General features: G+C 42.2%; 1 protein-coding gene across 1 annotated transcript in view; it reads right to left on the bottom strand.

Annotated features, from left to right (window-relative positions):
* Positions 1–1,885: 1,885 nt before the first annotated feature.
* Positions 1,886–22,789, bottom strand: part of LOC122928519 (E3 ubiquitin/ISG15 ligase TRIM25-like) — a 52,791-nt gene continuing 31,887 nt past the window's right edge. Inside the window, exons 3-5 of the mRNA XM_044281441.1 lie at positions 7,862–7,994; positions 3,952–4,047; positions 1,886–1,936 (exon numbers count right to left, since the gene is read on the bottom strand). The gene's annotated coding sequence lies outside the window, so the exon portion shown is untranslated. The remainder of the gene's footprint in view (positions 1,937–3,951; positions 4,048–7,861; positions 7,995–22,789) is intronic.

Here is a 22,789-nt window from a genome sequence, read left to right as displayed (position 1 = left end):
TTTTTCATGTGGGAGACAGTAGTTCAGAGGAGGTGCTGTATTTTTTTCTTTTACAGGTAAAGCATGTATATAATACATATAAAAAGACTTTACAAATAAATTTGTGGAGGGGCAAATGCATCTTTCCATTCTTCATAGAACTGTCCTGCAAACCGAACCACAAAAGGTGCAGATTATGCAAATTTGCATAAAAAGAGGCATTTCTGAAAACAGAATGTGTCATAATGTTGAGCTAGTGATTGGTGCCGAACATGTTTTCTCTAGAGGACATGGAGTTCATCTGATTACTCTTTGGTGATTTTTGTATTTCCAAGGTGCCAAGGTCACATTCCAGCATCTCTCGAATCCAGTCATTATCCAGAGAGCCGTCCACAAACTCCTGAAGACTGATGACAGCTGAAAGACAAGAAGACAAGTGAATGGGGTCAAGTTGTCACCACACACCTAGCAAGCCCTGTCTTTCTTCTAAATGTGAGGGAATTTTAGATCTCATAATGGTATGTGGATAAAAGTTGGAGATTAAGTTCTAAAGACTTTTTCCGTGACTTTACAATTGATGACCAATATCAGAGGTGGTCACCCCAAGAAATCTGCTGTTTTCATGAGCTTCGGTATGAGAACCAGGCATGGGAGTGAATGAGCCCTGTACACTATGTAGTGGCCGTGTCTGGTTACTGCAGGTCTGCTCCCATTCAAGTGGCCACAGCTACTACACAGTGTACAGAGCTGTTTAGTTCCAGTGCCAGGTTCTGGCCCACAGCGGCCCTTCAAACAGCTGAATCCTGACATCTCCACCAACCTGATATTAATGACCTATGCTAAGTATTGGTAGAGGAACAAACCAGTTTCTGAGAACAAAACATGCTATACCTTTTAACTTTGTCACAAGAGTAAGTGTTAAAGAGTCTTTACCATTTTGGTCTCTGTCCAGGCTAATAAAGATACGATTTGTGCACTCCTCTGCCGTCAGTGGATTGGCATTTGTTATTGAAGCAGCAACGCTCATTTTATACACTGCCTGTAAGGAAGATGATTTCTTATAAAGCATGATCACCATTGTATACCTATGACATCTGAGAGCACAATTTTATACAAAAAATATCCCCCAAGTTAGGGGAGTAGCTATACATAGGGCAGCGGTAGTGGTAACCCCAGGGTAGGTTGGGGCCCTGTTACAGATATTAAGTTGGGGACCAGGAACTTCAAATTACACCACTGGTTGTGATAAAAGATGTCATGGCCTCTAACCATGCAGGAGCTTAAAAGGGGTATTCAGGTTAGATAAAATCATCCCCTTCTGTTGGGACCCCCACCGATTATTAAAACAGGGTCTTCATACCACGTGGAGCCCCCCAAAATAATCGGAGCAGCCGAACAGGCATCCATGTGGCGGCTTCATTTATTTCTATGAGAGTTCTAGAGATAGTCAAGTGCAGTACTTGGTATCTCCATAACGCCCTATAGAAATTAATGGAGTGGCAACGTGCACTCCTGACCTGCCGCTACATGTATTGTAGGAGCCTCCATGGGGCCCCTGTTCTTGTGATCGGTGGGGGTTCCATCAGTAGGACCCCACCAATCTAAAAGTTATCTTATACTGTGGATACCCTTTTAAATGCAAGCTGGTACAATGCGCAAACAACATAATTTACAAGGTTTCTTTTGATACTTTAAGAGTAGGCAGAGAAGCCACCATTGTTTTGAGGTGTCTTGTATAGGGTCGTTTTGGCACCTCCATATAGTTACATTGAAATGAGACACTAAACCATCAATGATTTTCACAAACCTTCATGATATCTAACATCTCAGATCGAGTGATGGCCCCATCTTTGTCCTTGTCATATAACTTGAAGGACCACTTGAGTTTGTCCTCAGGAGTTCCATGAGCAAGCATACTGATTGCTGTGACATATTCCCGGAAGTCCACTATTCCATCCTGTAACCAATGAAGTGACCGAGCTCATCAACCAAATCGCAAATTATTTAATACAAGGTGGAAATTTAACAGTGTCTACTCAGAGCTTTATTTGCTTTCAGAGCTCTACCCCTTTCAATCACCGATGAACTTCCACAGTCAAAGTGCCTTGCTACCTTTAAGTTAATGTAAATGAGGGTCTTTCCTTTGTTTACATTCCTATAAATGTAATTCCCCTGACCTGCTGAGACTTCCTGCTGTGAAGGGCGAAGGGAGCTGCCTCATAGCTCAACCTCTGGGCTGTACTAGAGACATTACCCTGAGTGATGCCTTGAAACTAAAGCCTGTATTATGCCAGGCGATTGTCGGGTCAATCATCGCTAGCGAGCGTTTGTATGAATGCTAGTTAGTGATGATCTGGCAGTGTAATACTACCAGCGATTATCCGCTGGAGCAAACGCTCATTCATCGGACAATCTAAATCTTTTGACAGGTTTAAAAATTATTGTTTGCTGGCGGCAGATCGTGGTGTCTAATCATGGTCTGCTGCCGCCAAACAACTGCGATGGTATAATGATCGCTCCTCCCCATGCTGTGGAGGAGATCCCTGCCTGTAATAGCAGAGGTGTCCTCTGGTAGCAAGCAGGCGATTTCCAGGAAGGAACACTTCATTCCTGACAATCGCCAGCAGAATTGGACTGTCTAATACAGCCTTTAGACAATAAGTAGATAACAAGCAGCATAGATAATTTAGGTAAGGCAATATTTGGACAGTGGATGATGTTGTTCAATGGCTTTTCCACGGCAACTACCCGTGGAGCAAGAGAGACAGATGCTGAATTTCTTCTGCTTCTCAACCCACACTAAAAGTACTGCATTTAAAGAGGACCTTTCACCTCTCCTGACATGCCTGCTTTACTAGCTTCATGCATTCCCCATGTAGTAACAATTCTGGGGCATCTATTCTTATGGCTCTATGTGCCATTACTTTCTTATTTCTACTAGAAGTTATGAATGGCTAGTCGTCTGCAGTAAGGGTACAGAGGGGAGGTAACCAGTTGGGGGGGTGTACCTGCACAGTCTGACAATGGCAGCACTGATTGGATAGAGTCAGTCTGTGCAGGTACACCCCCACAATTACCTCCCCTCTGTACCCTTACTGCAGACTGCTAGCAATTTATTCATAACTTCTAGAGGAAATGATAGAGGAATAGGACAACATAGAGAGATAAGAATAGATGCCCCAGAATTGTTATTTCATGGGAAATGCATGAATCTAATAAAACAGACATGTCAGGAGAGGTGAAAGTTTCCCATTTGACTGCAGCCTTTGCTAGAAGAAGCCCCCTACATAGAAATATTTAGAGCTCTAGATGAGTTGAGTAGCTATTTAAAGTGAGCTCTATCTAGTGGTGACTGCAAGTAGCCTAAATGTTATTGTTTTCTGTGTGACAAAAATTGGAAGCTCTGTGTGTGAAAAACAAAGCTCTAAGGAGTAAGGCCTCATGCACACGACCGTTTTTTTTTAAGGTCCGCAAAAACGGGGTCCGTAGGTCCGTGATCCGTGACCGTTTTTTCGTCCGTGGGGCTTCCTTGATTTTTGGAGGATCCACGGACATGAAAAATGAAAAAAAAATCTAAGTCAAGTTTGCCATTGAAATGATAGGAAAAAACGGACACGGATCACGGACACGGATCACGGACGTGGATGACAATCTTGTGTGCATCCGTGTTTTTTCACGGATCCATTGACTTGAATGGGTCCGTGAACCGTTGGCCGTGAAAAAAATAGGACAGGTCATATTTTTTTCACGGCCAGGAAAAACGGATCACGGATGCGGCTGCCAAACGGTGCATTTTCCGATTTTTCCACGGACCCATTGAAAGTCAATAAGTCCGCAAAGAAAACGGAAAACGGCACAACGGCCACGGATGCACACAACGGTTGTGTGCATGAGGCCTAAATGTGTGTCTTGTTATGAGGCCCTGCGATTTCTTTACATACACCTGGATGTTACCCATGATGTGATGCTCACCTGAAGACAGCTGTCCAGGGATCAGGGATGAACTCTGTAGCCCTGATTCTGGTTGGCTTTGTAGACCTATTATCGCCCCTTTTTTAGTGTCTGGACCTGTAGGTGATGATAGTATGTTGTATTCAGTGGGAGCTTTAAGAGTGCTTGTGCACTGCTCAGGTAGAATTCAATGTTTTATGCTGTTATTTAATTTTTTATAAACCCTACATTTATTTCTCGTTTACCCTTTTTAACATGTGCTCGCAAATAGTATATCATATTGTCTCTCGGGCTAATCCTGACTAACAACCAGCAGGACTATACACCTAATTTATTATTCTAGTATTGTTATCACATATTGTACATATAGATTAAAAGCTTTTTCCTAAAGAGCATTCATCTCAAGCAATAGAACTTCTATGGCTTTAAAAAAAATGCTAGTGTTATAGATCCATAGATTCTGATTTCCTGTATGATAGCCAGAATTAAGGGTTAATAATTCAGTTTCATCTTCAGTAGTTCTGTGCACCAGAAAATTAAAACCATGCCAGCAAGGGAGCTGGTGTAATGTGCACTAGTTTTCTGGGGTAAATATTGGAAAATGTGTCAGGCCACGGGTGACTGCCCTATGGCCCACTCCTTCCCCTACCACTTTCTGTAAACACGGGTTTATGGAAAAAAGCACAAAGTTGCAAATTTTGGTGCTAAACGGCATTTGCGTCAAAATTTGCGACATTTGTATGCCAGAAAACTGGTGTACAATAATGATACATTCCCCCCAAAGTGAGGAGACAAGCCAAAGTTCATGACCACAAATTTCATAAGGTTCACAAAGTCAAGAGTTGAGTCAAAGGCTGGCATCCATATATTCCTCAGTGTCTGACATTAAAAGTAGCATTGTTTAATGGTCTGGGATTAGGCAAGCAAATGTAGAGTACACAGCGATCTTGGGAGAATAATTTATGGCTGTTACCAATTAGACTCTATCTTGGTATTGTTCATAACTCTGTAGAGAAAAGCAACGTGAAGAGAGGGCAGTGTGTATAAATGGTAGGGTTACCAATTGACTTGACACTGAGGACTCCACATGTATGGAGGAATGCTAGTGGTTTGTAGGAAAAGTAGGGCACACAGCATTTAGAGGGTACCTATTGGCAAGACCTTGTTGAACCAGGCATACTGTCTGATAGGGATGATCCTGCGGCTGCAGAAGAAAACATTACTTAGGTGTTGAAAATCCATTGCATTATTCCAGTGAAAAAATACTTTTATTGTATAAGAAAATTAGGGCTTCAGTACTCTGAGGGACGGGTGCTTAATTCCTCTGTTTTCCACACCCCTTCTCCATGAATCACAGTGCTAGGCACCAGCATCCTCTCCCCTAGTCATTTGTGTGCACCACAGTTTTGGCGCATGCACAGTAAGCATCTGTTCAGCAGAAGCAGATGTACAGTACTGCACATGTACAGAAATTGTGGTGCACAGTGTCAGCGCTCTATTATAGCCTCAGGTGATGCCTGGCCCTGTCAGTCAACTGAAGTTGAGTATGAAAAGCAGAGGACCTGAGGTGTGCCGAGTGGTTGGGAACCACCCCTTGCTGCAATGAACACATAATTTATATATAGAATAAAAGTCTGTTTTCAAAGGAATGGTGCAATGGATTTTGCCATCCAGATATCGTATGCCAAGTTCAATAGGTCTTCTTTAAGTTAATGTTTATTGATCCAATAGGCACCAAAGGTGGTCGGTAGGTTTTTGAAGGTCTTGCCTTGAGCACCAAGAATGTTTGTCATTACCCTGAACCACAGGACTGACTACTAGAGAAGAGCGAATCGAAGCTGACGAAGTGGAATTCATTCTGAATTTCAGGAAAAATTCGATTCGCAATGAATGCTAATTTCCTCGCGCTTCGTGGTAACGAATCGCATTTTTCCTAAAATGGCTTCTGCACGTGTAAAAACATGGGGCAAGGAACTCTGGGAAGGTGGGATCACCCATATTGACATGTCTGCATGCAGCCAATCAGCAGCAAGCCAGCCCTGTGATGTCACAGCCCTATAAATACGGCAGCCATCTTGGATTCAGACATTTTCCAGCGTTCTGAGTGCAGGGACAGACGTGAAGCTGTCCTGCCCGGCCAGTAGTGTGGCATCAGAGTGGGTGTTTAGTGCGGCGGAGGGCATAGTTACCCCAAGGAGAACTCGCCTTTCCACCCAAAATGTGGAGAGACTGACCAATATGAATCAGGCGTGGATGAGCCAGGATTTCCACCCACCAATGCCTGATGCATCTGATTAGATCATTCATGCCGCCTCACCCAAACCTTCAAAAAAGAGACTGGTTTCTTCTGGCTACCTGCCTCAGCTACTACTCTGATGCTGCCATGCGCCTGATGCCACACATCTGATGCCAAGTGCTCCGTCTTTCAGCCACCTTCGTCAGCGGGTACTTGTATTGCCACCCACCGCCCCACTCTGTCACCGGGTCACTTTGTGGTCTCCTGATGCTGCTGCCATCTCTGCACTATGTCACCTTGCCACTCTGTGGTATCCTGATGCTGCTGCCATCTCCACACTATGTCACCTTGCCACTCTGTGGTATCCTGATGCTGCTGCTGCCATATCTACACTTTGTCACCTTGCCACTCTGTGATAACCTCCTGATGCTGCTGCTGTTGCCACCTCCAAACTCGGTCATTGTGCCACTCGGTGGCCTTCTCCTAATGCTGCTGCTGCCACCTCCAGACTCTGTCATTGTGCCACTTGGTGGCCTCCTCCTACTAATGCCACCTCCAGACTCTGTCATTATGCCACTCGGTGGCTTCCTTATACTGCTGCCAACTCCAGACCCTGTCATTGTGCCACTCTGTGATCGCCTCATGCTGCTTCCACCTCACCACTATGTCATAGGTCCACTCTGTGGACTTCTCATGCTGTTCCCACCCTCCCCACTTTATGACTGGTCCACTATTTTGGCTTTTGGCCCGGCTGACATAATCTTTTTTTTGACTTTCCTTCTGATCTGTAAGAAGGAAGGAAACATGAGACGCACAATGGATCCTGTCTGTGTAGCAGCTGTAAGGCCTAAATGGCCCCATCAGAATTGGCTTATGATTTGGTAACCAAAAGCAGTAGTGGGTACAAAACACAGAAGACATGAAAATATTCCATTCACGTGTCATCTCTGTTTTAGATCCACTCCTGTTTTTTTTGGCATTAGCAATACTGATGGATTATTGAGCAAATGCTGACCGAGTGAAGGCGTATGCTTCACAGACAGGATCTGTTTTTTGGGGGGTTACTGTTCTGATGGATCAGAGGAAGGGCAAATTAATCAGTGACATCAACACAAACTTACTACTGACACCCTCTCCACTCTGTCAGGGGGGCTCTACTTGTATAAGCGTTTAATAGAACAGGTTCTGTAGACATCTATGTGGAATCAGCTGACGACGGTGTAAAAGTAGTGCGCTTCCTCTTGTTGCTAACATCGACCTGTAAGGCTGAGTTGATACATCAGTTATTTGGTCAGTTTTGGCCCCGTGACTGCCCAAATAAGTGAAGTATGCAGTGATTCTAAGAGCGACGCCTGTCATCTGCATGTCATACGGACTCACAGTATTATTTCACTACCACAGCAGAATCCCTATGTGTGTTACTGCAAGGCACAGTGTTCCACACCCCTATAAAGGCTCTCTGCAGCCAGGAAATAGCTGTTTTGTAACGTAATTCGCCGCAAATAAATTTGCATCGAAGCAAATCTTTTCGAAAAATTCGGTGAACCGGCCGAATCGAATTTTTTAGAAATTCGCTCAGCTCTACTGACTACCTAGTGACTATTTTGTCTACACATGCAAAGGTCAAAGAGCCTATTTTTCCAAAGTATATAAAACATGTTGTCATGAAACATGTTTGAATTCTATTTCTCTTACCCCATTGTTGTCCAGAGTTCGGAATATCTGTTCAGCATATTCTGAGGATTCATTTCCCACTGTACAATCACAGAAATACTTTCTAAATTCGTGAAGGGTGATGAGACCACTAGGACATTCCTGGACGAATTTTCTACAAATGGACAAAAATGCATATGTTATCTCTAGTGTAAATTCCGGAACTAAAAGACCTGGCCCTGTATCTTTTATAGATACCTAAGGGAACGTGAAGAATTTTAGCTTTGTATCAGAAAAATGGAGCTCCCAGAATGTTATAGAAACCAGCCTCTCCTATACAGTAGGAAAGTTTTAATTTATCATCTCTGGTGGTGAACGTGTAAAACCCTAGAGTGGAGGGAGATGCACACCAACTAGAAGACTAGTATAGACCCATACAGAAGCAGATGTCACAAGCCAGCTTTTTACATTTAACGGGTTTAATCCAGCTTTCACAGGATTTTCTTGGGGAGAGAGCACCTTAATCAGCGTGAGGAGACTTATAGGCCATACATGCTTCGCTGGAATTCTAGAAAGAAAGGAATGCAAATAAGCTCTTAACGAGCTCTGCTTCTCAGATGTAAGGCAGCTATACTATAAGTCAATGTTCAACCCCTTAAAGGGAGTCTGTCACCAGATTGTGACCTTATAGACCGCTTACATAGCGCTCTAGCATAGCAGTCTATGATTCTAATGGTACCTTTGATGTTTGCTTGTGAAGTTCCCCCAAGGCAAAAACAGACTTTTATTCAAGGGATCGCAAGTGCCCAGGGAGGGGTTCACCTCGTTGGAGCCCAGGCTGTTCTGCCTCTTTTCGCCATATCCCCACCCCAGCCTCTTCCTCTGCCCGCCCCGCTCTTCCTTTGTGTCCTCCTTCTCTGCAGCGAGATCCTGCACCTGCGCTATCCATTGCTTGGCCGGGGCATGCGCACTGCGATGCCCATTGTGGGTGTCTCTGGTCCGCCTCCCCGCCGATGTTTCTCACCGTTGGCCGGCGCATGCGTAGTAGCTACTGCGATGCCGTGCCCACAATGGGCATCGCAGTGCGCATGCCCCAGCCAAGCAATGGATAGTGCAGGCGCGGGATCTCGCTGCAGAGAAGGAGGACGCAAAGGAAGAGCGGGGCGGGCAGAGGAAGAGGCTGGGGCGAGGATATGGCGAAAAGAGGCAGAACAGCCTGGGCTCCAACGAGGTGAACCCCTCCCTGGGCACTTGCGAGCCCTTGAATAAAAGTCCGTTTTTGCCTTGGGGGAACTTCACAAGCAAACATCAAAGGTACCATTAGAATCATAGACTGCTATGCTAGAGCGCTATGTAAGCGGTCTATAAGGTCACAATCTGGTGACAGACTCCCTTTAAATAGACCTTGAGACATGACTCTGATATAAAAACAAAAAGCCAGCACCTCATCTGCAGACAGCGGTTTGGGGGGTGATTACCCCTCATCAGTGCAGAGCAGAGAATACTGGTTTAACTGGATGAGAGGCCTAAGTCAGGATTTGGGGGTGATTACCCCTCATCAGTGCAGAGCAGAGAGTACTAAGTCAGGATTTGGGGGTGATTACCCCTCATCAGTGCAGAGCAGAGAGTACTGGCTTAGGCTACTTTCACACTCGTGTTTTGGTTTTCCGTTTGAGAGATCCGTTCAGGGCTCTCACAAGCGGTCCAAAACGGATCAGTTTGCATTCTAATGTATTCTGAATGGAAAAAGAACCGCTCAGAATGCATCAGCTTGGCTCAGTTTGCATCAGTTCAGTCTCCATTCCGCTCTGGAGACGGACACCAAAACGCTGCAGGCAGCGTTTTGGTGTCCGTCTCCAGAGCGGAATGGAGACTGAACTGATCCAAACTGAGCCAAACTGATGCATTCTGAGCGGTTCTTTGGTGTCCGTCTGATGAAACTGAGCCAAACGGATCAGTGTAAGTCAATGGGGACGGATCCGTTTTCACTGACACAATCTAGCACAATAGAAAACGGATCTGTCCTCCATTAACTTTCAAGGGTGTTCAAGACGGATCCATCTTGTTTATGTTAAAGATAATACAAACGGATCCGTTCTGAACGGATGCAGACGGTTGTATTATCTGCACAAAACACGAGTGTGAAAGTAGCCTTAACTGGGTTAGAGGCCTGTCAGGATTTGGGGGGTGCCTTAATCGGCAGGAGGAGACTATCGGCCATCCATACTCCTCTTGAATTCTGGAAAGAAAGGGATGCAAATGAGCTCTTAACAAGCTCTGCCTCTAATGCCACCAGATGTAAGGCAGCTAATCCTATAAGTCTCCTCACTCCGATTAAGGGGCTCTCTCCCCAAGGAGAGATAGAACCCCCCCAAATCCAGACTTAGGCCTTTCACCCAGTTATTTTACATCCTAAAATAAAACCTTAGGCCTGCCATGACTGTATGCATTTCAGGCCGTGCTAAGAAAAGTAGAAATATACCGTATTTTTGAACTATAAGACACACCAAACTATAAGATGTACCCACCATTTAGAGGAAAATAAGAAAAACAGTATTTTTAATCAGACCTCACATCAGACCCCCAATCTTCATCAGATCTCAGAAGAGACCCCCATTCTTCATCAGACCTCAGATTATACCCCAAAATCAGACCCCCAAGCTCAATCAGCCTCAGATCAGACCTCCTAAACTCCATCAGCCTCAGCTCAGACCCGCATTAGCCTCAGATCAAACCCCCATTAGCCTCAGATCAGACCCCTATCAGCCTCAGCTCAGACCCCATCGGCCTCAGCTCAGACCCCCATCGGCCTCAGATCAGACCCCTCTATCAAACTTAGATCGGACACCTCCATCATCCTCAGATTGGACCCCCATGAGACCTCACATCAGACATTAAAATAAATATATTAACTTACCTCTTCTGCTCCGGATGGCGCTGCCACTCTGCAGATACACTCACCCTCCTTAGTCTTCATCCGGACCCCGCTCTGCGCTCTGTCCTGACGTCGCACAGCGTCAGGTCATAGTGCGCGCCTACGTGCGCTATGCCCTGACGCAGTCAGTCAGGACAGAGTGAAGAACAGGGCCCAAGAAGACCAAGTAGGGTGAGTATAGCCAGCGCAGCTTTTCACTCACAACTCCCAGCGCCTCTCGCATGGTGATAACCGCTTCCATAATGGAAGTAGTCATTAACATTCCGACTATAAGACGTCACTTTCCCCACTTTTGAGGGACAAAAATGCGTCCTATTTTTCCATTAAATAAAAAAAAAGTAAAAAACACCCACCCACACATATGTGATATTGCCATAACTGCAGCGTAAAAAATAAATAAAAAATAGCAATGGAATTCCTTTTTTCCATTTCCCTCCTTCAAAAAAAACTAACTTTTAGTTGATAAGTCCTCTCATCCCACAAAATTAACCTATGGCTCTTGAAATGCTGTGATGTACAAAACTATTGTTTTATCATAAAACAAAAAGGTAGTAAAAAACAAAACTGTAATCATACTGACCCATAGAATACCCCTAGAATGCTAGATATTCCGCACAGTAAACATTGTGAATATAAAGTGCAGAAAAACAATAGCGGCAAAAAAAATGAATCAGTAAGTCATTAACCCATAGAGGACCCTCGCTGTACATGTACGGCTCTGGTGGACATGACTTAAGGACCAGCGTCGTACATGTACGGCGGGCTGATCGGGTGGGTGCAGGACCTGCTCCTGCCCGATCAGCAGCACGGATCCGGCAGTCACTGACCTCTGACCGCGGCATGCAGAGGGTTTGCAGAGGGTACGGTTGCTTTCCGCAACCGTACCTTAGGCTGGGTCTCACAGGCAGGCTGTCAGCTTTTATGCATATACAGCAATATACAGTACAGACCAAAAGTTTGGACACACCTTCTCATTCAAAGAGTTTTCTTTATTTTCATGACTATGAAAATTGTAGATTCACACTGAAGGCATCAAAACTATGAATTAGCACATGTGGAATTATATACATAACAAAAAAGTGTAAAACAACTGAAAATATGTCATATTCTAGGTTCTTCAAAGTAGCCACCTTTTGCTTTGATTACTGCTTTGCACACTTTTTGCATTCTCTTGATGAGCTTCAAGAGGTAGTCACCTGAAATGGTTTTCACTTCACAGGTGTGCCCTGTCAGGTTTAATAAGTGGGATTTCTTGCCTTATAAATGGGGTTGGGACCATCAGTTGCGTTGAGGAGAAGTCAGGTGGATACACAGCTGATAGTCCTACTGAATAGACTGTTAGAATTTGTATTATGGCAAGAAAAAAGCAGCTAAGTAAAGAAAAAGGAGTGGCCATCATTACTTTAAGAAATGAAGGTCAGTCAGTCCGGAAAATTGGGAAAACTTTGAAAGTAAGTGCTATTTGACCATGAAGGAGAGTGATGGGGTGCTGCGCCAGATGACCTGGCCTCCACAGTCACCGGACCTGAACCCAATCGAGATGGTTTGGGGTGAGCTGGACCGCAGAGTGAAGGCAAAAGGGCCAACAAGTGCTAAGCATCTCTGGGAACTCCTTCAAGACTGTTGGAAGACCATTTCAGGTGACTACCTCTTGAAGCTCATCAAGAGAATGCCAAGAGTGTGCAAAGCAGTAATCAAAGCAAAAGGTGGCTACTTTGAAGAACCTAGAATATGACATATTTTCAGTTGTTTCACACTTTTTTTGTTATGTATATAATTCCACATGTGTTAATTCATAGTTTTAATGCCTTCATAGTCATGAAAATAAAGAAAACTCTTTGAATGAGAAGGTGTGTCCAAACTTTTGGTCTGTACTGTAGGTTGGATTGTAATGCATTGTAGAGGGGATCAGACCCCAAAAGTTGAAGTTCTAGAGTGGGACAAAAAAAAAAAAAAAAAAAGGTAAAAAAAAAAAAGTTTCAAGTAAAAAAAAGAATTCCCAAAATAGAACACAAAATTGTAAAGACAATAAAAGAAAAAGAAAAAGAAAACCAGACATATTGGGAACCAGACATATTGGGTGTTGCTGCGTCCATAATGACCGGCTCTATATAAATATCACATGATCCACCCCTTCACCTGAACGTTGTAGAAAAAATAAAATAAAAACTGTGCTAAAACAATCATTTTTTTGGTCACCTTACATCACAAAAGTGCAACACCAAGCGATGAAAAAGGCATATGCCCCCCAAAATACTACCAAACAAACGGTCACCTCATTGCACAAAAAATGAGCCCCTACATAAAAAAATTTTAAAAAATATGGCTCTCAGAATATGGAGGCACTAAAACATGATTTTTTTTTGTTGTTTAAAAAATGCTTTTATTGTGTTAAAAGTGAAAAAATTAATAAAAAGTATACATATTAGGTATCGCCGTGTCGGTAACAATCAGGTCTATTAAAATATCACATGATCTAACCCCTCAGGTGAACACCGTAAATTTTTTTTTATAAAAACTGTGCCAAAAAAGCGATCAGAAAGTCAAACGCACCTTAAAATAGTAGCCATCAAATCCATCATCTCATCTCGCAAAAAATGAGACCCTACATAAAACAATCACCCAAAAAATAAAAAAAAATATGGCTCTCAGAATATGGAGACACTAAAATATGATTTTCTTTTTTGTTGAAATTTTTTTTTTATTGTGCAAAATTTAAATAAAATAAAAAGTATACATATTAGGTATTGCCACGTCCGTAATGACCTGCTGTATAAAAATATCACATGATCTAACCCCTCAGGTGAACATTGTAAAAAAAACGCCTACCTAAGAAGACAATCGCCCAAAAAAACAAACAAACTATGGCTTTCAGAATATTGAGACACTAAAAAAAATCAAGGCTTTATTATGTAAAACTGAAACAAACAATCAGAAAAAGTAGTCATGTTTGGTATTATCGTATCCGTAACAACCTACTCTATAAAAATAACACATGAGCTAACCTGTGAGATGAACATTGTATATTACAAAAAAAACTTTTTTTGTTACCTTGCCTCACAAAAAGTGTAGTATAGAGCAACTAAAAATCATATGTAACCTAAAATAGTGCCAACAAAACTCCCATCTTATCCCATAGTCTCCAAAATAGGGTCACTTTTTTGGAGTTTCTACTCTAGGGGTGTATCAGGGGGTCTTCAAATGTGACATGGCAACTTAAAATTATCCCAGTGAAATCTTCCCTCCAAAAACCATACAGCGTTCCTTTCTTCTGCGCCCATCTGTGCGCCCCTACAGCAGTTTATGACCACATATGGGGTGTATCTGTAAACTACAGAATCAGAGTAATAAATATTGAGTTTTGTTTGGCTGTTAACCCTTGCTTTATTACTGGAAAAAAATTTATTAAAATGGAAAATCTGCCATAAAATTGAAATTCTGAAATTTCATCTACATTTTCCTTTAATTCTTGTGGAACATCTAAAGGGTTAACAAAGTTTGTAAAATACGTTTTGAATACCTTGAGAGGTGTAGTTTCTAAAATGGGGACATGTATGGGTGATTTCTATTATGTAAGCCCCCACAAAATGACTTCTGACCTGAACTGGTCCTTAAAAAGTGGAGTTTTGGAAATTGTCTGAAAAATTTCAAGATTTGCTTCTAAACTTCTAAGCCTTCTAACGTCCCCAAAAAATAAAATGATTTTCACAAAATGATCCAAAACATAAAGTAGACATATGGAAAATGTAAATTACTAACTATTATATAAGGTATCAGTATCTGTTTTAAAAACTGAGAAATGTAAATTTGGAAAGTTGCTAATTTTTCCAATTTTTTTGTAAATTTTTATTTTTTTATAAAAATGAAATATATTGACTGAAATTTACCACTCAAGAAGTTCAATGTGTCACAAGAAAACATTCTCATAATGGCTTTGATAAGTAAAAGCGTTCCAAAGTTATTACCACATAAAGTGACATATGTCAAATTTCCCAAAAATTGCCTGGTCCTTAAGGTGAAAAATGGCAGGGTCCTGAAGGGGTTAAAAAATAAAATGTGTCCCGCATAAAAAAAAAGCCTTCATACAATTACATGAACAGAAAAAATAAAGCTTGCGTCTCTTGGAATGCCACAACACAGAAGAAAATAACATTACAAAAATACATATTTGGCATTGCTGTAATCATTCGACCCATAGTTTATAGAATAAAAGTAGCACATCAGTTATGTCTAAATGCAACAACACAAAAACGACCCTAAACCACCAATGCCAATAATAATATCATTAAGTACGGTAAGTGGCCCAGATATTCTATGGGCTGTCCTGACTTATCTGGGCCTTTTATATATTTGTCACGGACATTCCCGCGACAGGTAGCAGGAGATCTGTGAGACTGGCAACACGTGGTTTGATCTGACATGTTTTCCGTTTGGATCAAATGACGTCTGTGTTGTTTCTGGTGCTTGCTACACCTTCTTTCCCCAGGTGTGGCTATTAGGGTCATTTAACCTTCTATATTTATAGTTGTTTCTCCCACAATATCTTTGGATAGATTGTGGTTGGATCTCGGCTGAGTTCCAGATGCTTCCATTGCTCCTTTGAAGTCAAGTCTTTCCTTTCCTCTTTGTATTTTCTTTGGGTTCTGTGTGTTGCATTTCCCTATCGTTTGTATTAGGCCTGAAGGAGACAGCTGTTCACCCTTTCTTTTGGAGGAACAGGTAGTCACTTCCCTGCCATTAGTACCAGGGTCCTATAGGGCTTAATAGGACTCTAGGTATTCCTGCGTATGAACTCACCTACCTTTGGGGTCTGTTCATACTGGTAGTCAGTCAGTATTTTAGTTAGGGTTTTCACTAGGAGGTGTCCATTTTCCTTCCCTAGTTCTCAGGCCTGATTCCCTGTTCCCCCCTTCCCTCCTATGCTCGGAGTGGTGTTTCCCTCCCACACCGAAGCAACAATATTCTGCATGCTGTAAGCAAAATTTATCTGGATGCTGCATTTTTTTGTTTTGTTCATCCAATGGTGTAAACACATATTGTCTGAGCACTGTAAGTGACATTTATCCAGACTACTTATGAAACAATTCTTTTGGGTGCTGTGTTGTTTCTGCTCACCTAGGCCAGGTCCCTAACTGCCCAGCTGACGGGCTACAAAGATTTAGTGGAAACATTGGATGTTGCCTCTTTCATCTCTGCCAAACAGCTTAGAGGGCTCAACAGTTGAATGGCCAAATCAGACAAATCATTTTCCAGCAGAATAAAAACAGACAATGAGGATGACAGCATACAGAACTAGAGAAGTGTACAAAATATCCATACATACAGTATAGTATCCGGAAACCCTTAATTCAAAAGGCTATGACATCCATAATGATAAAGGATCAGCCATTTCTACTGCTGCTTGGCCACACAACATGGACTTCTTTGCAGCTCTGGGGTCCTGGTTCATATATTCGCCAACAGGCAACATTTACACAGAGTTTGTATGCTCTTCCAATGCTGGATTGGGTTACCTACAGGTGCTATGATTTCCTATTAAATTAGCCCATATATATATATATACAGACGTGGACAAAATTGTTGGTACCCTTTGGTCAATGAAAGAAAAAGTCACAATGGTCACAGAAATAACTTTAATCTGACAAAAGTAATAATAAATTAAAATTCTATAAATGTTAACCAATGAAAGTCAGACATTGTTTTTCAACCATGCTTCAACAGAATTATGTAAAAAAATAAACTCATGAAACAGGCATGGACAAAAATGATGGTACCCCTAGAAAACACAGAACATAATGTGACCAAAGGGACATGTTAATTCAAGGTGTGTCCACTAATTAGCATCACAGGTGTCTACAACCTTGTAATCAGCCATTGGGCCTATATATATGGCTCCAGGTAATCACTGTGTTGTTTGGTGATATGGTGTGTACCACACTCGACATGGACCAGAGGAAGCAAAGGAAAGAGCTGTCTCAAGAGATCAGAAAGAAAATTATAGACAAGCATGTTAAAGGTAAAGGCTATAAGACCATCTCCAAGCAACTAGATGTTCCTGTGAGTACAGTTGCACATATTATTCATAAGTTTAAGATCCATGGGACTGTAGCCAACCTCCCTGGACGTGGCCGCAGGAGGAAAATTGATGACAAATCTAAGAGACGGATAATCCGAATGGTAACAAAAGAGCCTAGAAAGACTTCTAAAGAGATTCAAGGTGAACTTCATGCTCAAGGAACATCAGTGTCAGATCGCACCATCCGTCGTTGTTTGAGCCAAAGTGGACTACATGGGAGACGACCAAGGAGGACACCATTGTTGAAAACGAATCATAAAAAAGCAAGACTGGAATATGCCAAACTACATGTTGACAAGCCACAAAGCTTCTGGGAGAATGTCCTGTGGACAGATGAGACAAAAATCGAAGTTTTTGCCAAGGCACATCAGCTGTATGTTCACAGACGAAAAAATGAAGCATATCAAGAAAAGAACACTGTCCCTACTGTGAAACATGGAGGAGGCTCTGTTATGTTCTGGGGCTGCTTTGCTGCGTCTGGCACAGGGTGTCTTGAATCTGTGCAGGGTACAATGAAATCTCAAGACTATCAAGGAATTCTAGAGAGAAATGTACTAGCCAGTGTCAGAAAGCTTGGTCTCAGTCGCAGGTCATGGGTCTTGCAACAGGACAATGACCCAAAACACACCGCTAAAAACACCCAAGAATGGCTAAGAGGAAAAAATTGGACTATTCTAAAGTGGCCTTCTATGAGCCCTGACCTCAATCCTATTGAGCATCTTTGGAAGGAGCTGAAACATGCAGTCTGGAAAAGGCACCCTTCAAACCGGACACAACTGGAGCAGTTTGCTCATGAGGAGTGGGCCAAAATACCTGCTGAGAGGTGCAGATGTCTCATTGACAGTTACAGGAAGCGTTTGATTGCAGTGATTGCCTCAAAAGGTTGCGCAACAAAATATTAAGTTAGGGGTACCATCATTTTTGTCCATGCCTGTTTCATGAGTTTATTTTTTTACATAATTCTGTTGAAGCATGGTTGAAAAACAATGTCTGACTTTCATTGGTTAACATTTATAGAATTTTAATTTATTATTACTTTTGTCAGATTAAAGTTATTTCTGTGACCATTGTGACTTTTTCTTTCATTGACCAAAGGGTACCAACAATTTTGTCCACGTCTGTATATATATATATATATACATACATACACTCACCTAAAGAATTATTAGGAACACCATACTAATACGGTGTTGGACCCCCTTTTGCCTTCAGAACTGCCTTAATTCTACGTGGCATTGATTCAACAAGGTGCTGATAGCATTCTTTAGAAATGTTGGCCCATATTGATAGGATAGCATCTTGCAGTTGATGGAGATTTGAGGGATGCACATCCAGGGCACGAAGCTCCCGTTCCACCACATCCCAAAGATGCTCTATTGGGTTGAGATCTGGTGACTGTGGGGGCCATTTTAGTACAGTGAACTCATTGTCATGTTCAAGAAACCATTTTTCCAGTCTTCAACAGTCCAATTTTGGTGAGCTTGTAGCCTCTTTTTCCTATTTGTAGTGGAGATGAGTGGTACCCGGTGGGGTCTTCTGCTGTTGTAGCCCATCCGCCTCAAGGTTGTGCGTGTTGTGGCTTCACAAATGCTTTGCGCATACCTCGGTTGTAACGAGTGGTTATTTCAGTCAACGTTGCTCTTCTATCAGCTTGAATCAGTCGGCCCATTCTCCTCTGACCTCTAGCATCAACAAGGCATTTTCGCCCACAGGACTGCCGCATACTGTATGTTTTTCCCTTTTCACACCATTCTTTGTAAACCCTAGAAATGGTTGTGCATGAAAATCCCAGTAACTGAGCAGATTCTGAAATACTCAGACCGGCCCGTCTGGCACCAACAACCATGCCACGCTCAAAATTGCTTAAATCACCTTTCTTTCCCATTCTGACATTCAGTTTGGAGTTCAGGAGATTGTCTTGACCAGGACCACAACCCTACATGCATTGAAGCAACTGCCATGTGATTGGTTGACTAGATAATCGCATTAATGAGAAATAGAACAGGTGTTCCTAATAATTCTTTAGGTGAGTGTATATATTTATATTGAATAGGGAAATCAACCTTTGAACTTCACTAGGCACAGAGACTCATGCACAGAGGTCACACTACATTTTTTCTCAGCATTTTTGAGGAGTATTTTTGGCAGCGGAGTACAAAAGTTGCAGTAACTTAAATACATAGGGCTACATAACGTTAAGAGGTTGCTATTTATGCAGGGAAACAATTACTAGTCTCCTCTAGAACAGCCTTCCATGCATAAATAGCAAGTGTAGACCATTTTAAATTTATCTGACATACACTAAACATAAGACCACTTTCACCACAACAGAGCCATACACAGTGCTGCCAAAAAAGAGCCATACATAGTGCTGCCATAACAGAGCCATACACAGGATTCCCATAATAGCACCGTCATGACAACATACATAGTGCTTCCATACCAGTGCCACACACAATTAGGGCAGCTCTCTGGTAGGTGCTGGGAGACTTTTGTGCCACTTGGGATATTTGCCAACTCATACAGGAAGTGTTCATTGTTTCTGGGAGCCTCTCGGACGTTTCAGAAGAATTTGCAAGTGTGATGTTCTACCATATGTTTGTGTGGGTTTCCTCTGGGTACTCCAGTTCCTCAAAAAATTGTAAACTCAAAGTGGGAATAAGGAGTGGTGTGAGAGACAGCAATCTATGTACAGCACTGCGGAACATTTAAGCACTATATTAATGAAGAAAATACTAAATAAATGTGGGATCAATGGGGTTTAGTCATTGGTACTCTACAACTGATGAGAAAGCAGGCCACTGCATTCTGTGGGGTTCAGTATCGAACATAATGCCCAAACCAGAGTGTATGGTAAAACGACAAAGGGGTTGTAGCACTCTACCACAGTCTCATTTTTTGTGATTTGTCAGGGTTCCACCAGTCCTTCATACGCATGAGCCTTTTTTCAAAGCATAAAAGTGCCTGTACAGGCGTCTATGGCGCCTGTACAGGTGTAATTGCGACCTCTGTGTAATATGGTGTTGCTACATAAGGAAAGAAAAAGAAAGCAATCTCAGCGAGCACTGCTAACAAGAAGAAACAAAATCACAGTGTAATAATAGATAAAGTCAACACATATTTTTAGTCCCCTGGCCTCAAAAAAAAATCTGTCTTGCCATCTTACCCTTGTTACATTCAGGTCTGTGGCATTTACCCCGACCAATAAAGGACTGCAGTATAAAATCCCTTCAAATTAGAGATTTGGGATGATTCTAGTTCATGGAAGATCTCTTCTGCAATGTCTCTTTAGCCCAGGGTAGAGTTCTCCTTGAAAATCAGTTTTGTTGTCATTAAGCAATATATGGTACATACAAAAAATTACCTATACCATTCATGAAGCTCCAAAACGTAAATTCCATTCTTCCGTGGTATCGACGCCACTTGACCCATCATTAAGCAAACATCAGGAAATTGGTCTCAGCCCTGACCCGCCCCAGAATTTATACAAGCTTACGGATTAATGTCTGTGCATTACCCCAATTACATTGCAAGTAGTTAATCTACTCAGACGTGCTGCCCCGACGCTAATGTGATTACATGTACTATAATCCACTTTAACTATAAAACAGCATGGCCTGTACACTAACTGATCCCAAACATCTCTGTAAAGAAAACATATATTAGATATTATAGCAGTTTACTGCTTATTGTAAAAGGTGATGACTAGGGATGAGCGAATCGACTTCGGAAGAAGCATCTGAAGTCAATTCGCTCATCCCTAGTGATGACCACCGGGTCTTAAATTCAGGTTAATTTCAAGGAAAGTTTCTTCATCTGATGTTACATGGAGGACTTTCCTACCGGAGGCCAATGATGTCCATACTTAAAATATTTGGAATGTAAATTTATAAATATCTTATTTGTAAGGGCCCCTGACCCATTCCCTATCCCGCTGATCCAGGAGGCCTAGTCTGATGAAGAATCCATCTGTATGCCAGCATTTGCATAGGCTAGAAGCCGATACACTGTGGACCTTAAAAGTCTAGGATAGGCTCTTCCAGACAGGAGTTCAGTTGAAGGAGCATAAGGAACAACCAAACCAGAAAGTGGCCTGAAAAGGCCTTACCACCTACAAATGCCTTGAGACAACCACACATGTAAAAGTGAACACGATGGCTGGCAGTATGAATACATCTCATTTGAAAACTTTTAAATTAAGGTGAATGTGCTAAAAGGAGTAAAAGAAGAAGTGGTTGCCACATCCCTAAGCAATTTTCAGGTGCCCATTGGGTCACTGAGGTCACTTCACACTTTGGGTCTTCTAACTAGTCAACCTAATGGTATAGATCACGTGGCCAGAATTGCATACAGAATCTGTGTATACTTAGGTATAAACCACTTTGTGTATGAAGTACTGGCTATTACCGATGCTCCCAGTCCTAACCACTGAACATATACTACATTTGATCTTAGCTCCCATGATGCCTCATCTCCAACTCGTTTATAACTGTTCTTCACTCTGGGTAGAGTATAGTGTTAAAATATCTGTAAAGAGTATAGTGTTAAGCGCGAATATTCGAATCGCGAATATCGTCACTTCAAGAATTTGTGAATATTTAGAATATAATATATTCGTATTTGCGAATAGTGTTGATCGTGAATATTCTAATCACGAATTTATTGCGAATTTATCGGGAATATCAGCACAATAGGAAAGTTGCCTACCCCTTAGTGTTGATTAGTTGATTGATTCAAATTCTCGAATTTGTGAATTTATGGCGAATATTCGGCCAAAAATTGGCGAAATATCGCGAATTCGAATATTGCCTATGCCGCTCATCACTAGTAGAGTATACATTGCTGTCACAAGGCTTTGGGAAATAAATGACATGGAGATGACAACGTAGAAACCATACTTTAACAGTGAATACAAGAGGATCAAAGCCCATATGAATGGCTTTGTGCGGTCATTTTAAAACATCAGTGCAGAGACCGCAGCTGGAAGAGCGTGGGACCCGCTGTCAGTGAGAGCAGGGCTCCCCATTGAGAAAGCAGGGATGGTTTTTCAGGAACTGGCAATGCTGCTTTTTACTCCGGTCTCAGCGGTTATGTGATTGCTGGGGATAGGAGTCTGTGCGAGCTGCTGGGTTTCATCAAACCCAGATCAGCTCTGCAGTGAAGTTGTACAGCCCTGTGCAACCTCTCTGGGGGCCAGGGATGTAGCTATATACGGGAATTAAAATCAATGACTGCTGTGGCGCTCAAACAGGGGAAGGGGGAACAGTTATTGTTTTAGAATGTATACAAAAGTCAGAACATTCAGATGTTAAAGGATACAAATACATATATGGGTTCATTTATCAAACTGGTGTAAAGTAGAACTGGCTTAGTTGCCCATAGCAACCAATCAGATTCCTCCTTTCATTTTCAAAAAGAACCGTCCAAAATGAAGGGTGTAATGTGATTGGTTGCTATGTGTAACTAAGCCAGTTCTACTTTACACCAGCTTGATAAATTACCCCAATAGGGTTATCATAAAATCCTACGAATCAGTTCAAAACAGAAATGAGAAGTTTGGTAGATGGTGCAAGGCAAATTACAACTTAGGCTATAGGGGAAGCAGAGAAAGCAGCTGCTTTGGAGACCAAACTCAGAAAGGGTCCACCCAGGATAAAGAGTAAAAGATTTTATTGTCAAGGCCCCTCAACAGTATTATACAATGACATTATATACAGTGACACTGTAGGAAACGGCAGGGCTTTGTCTGAGAGAGATCTTGACTAGCTACTGGAGTGGGGGTTGCAAAGAAGTTGCTGGGGGGGGGGGGGGATGTGCAGCCCAGTCACTTGTAATTACATCACTGCTGGGGGCTGTATTTCTCATGTAACGGTGGCTACTATGTCAGCCCCAGTTACAGGAGAAATCAGTAATACATTTTTAAAAATATAATGTTAAATGCCCATGAAAGGTCTTGTAT

This window comes from Bufo gargarizans, chromosome 2 (assembly GCF_014858855.1).
Source record: "Bufo gargarizans isolate SCDJY-AF-19 chromosome 2, ASM1485885v1, whole genome shotgun sequence".
Taxonomy (NCBI): domain Eukaryota; kingdom Metazoa; phylum Chordata; class Amphibia; order Anura; family Bufonidae; genus Bufo; species Bufo gargarizans.
The sequence above is the reverse complement of the archived record's forward strand: the minus strand, read 5'-3'. Positions and strand labels throughout refer to the sequence as shown.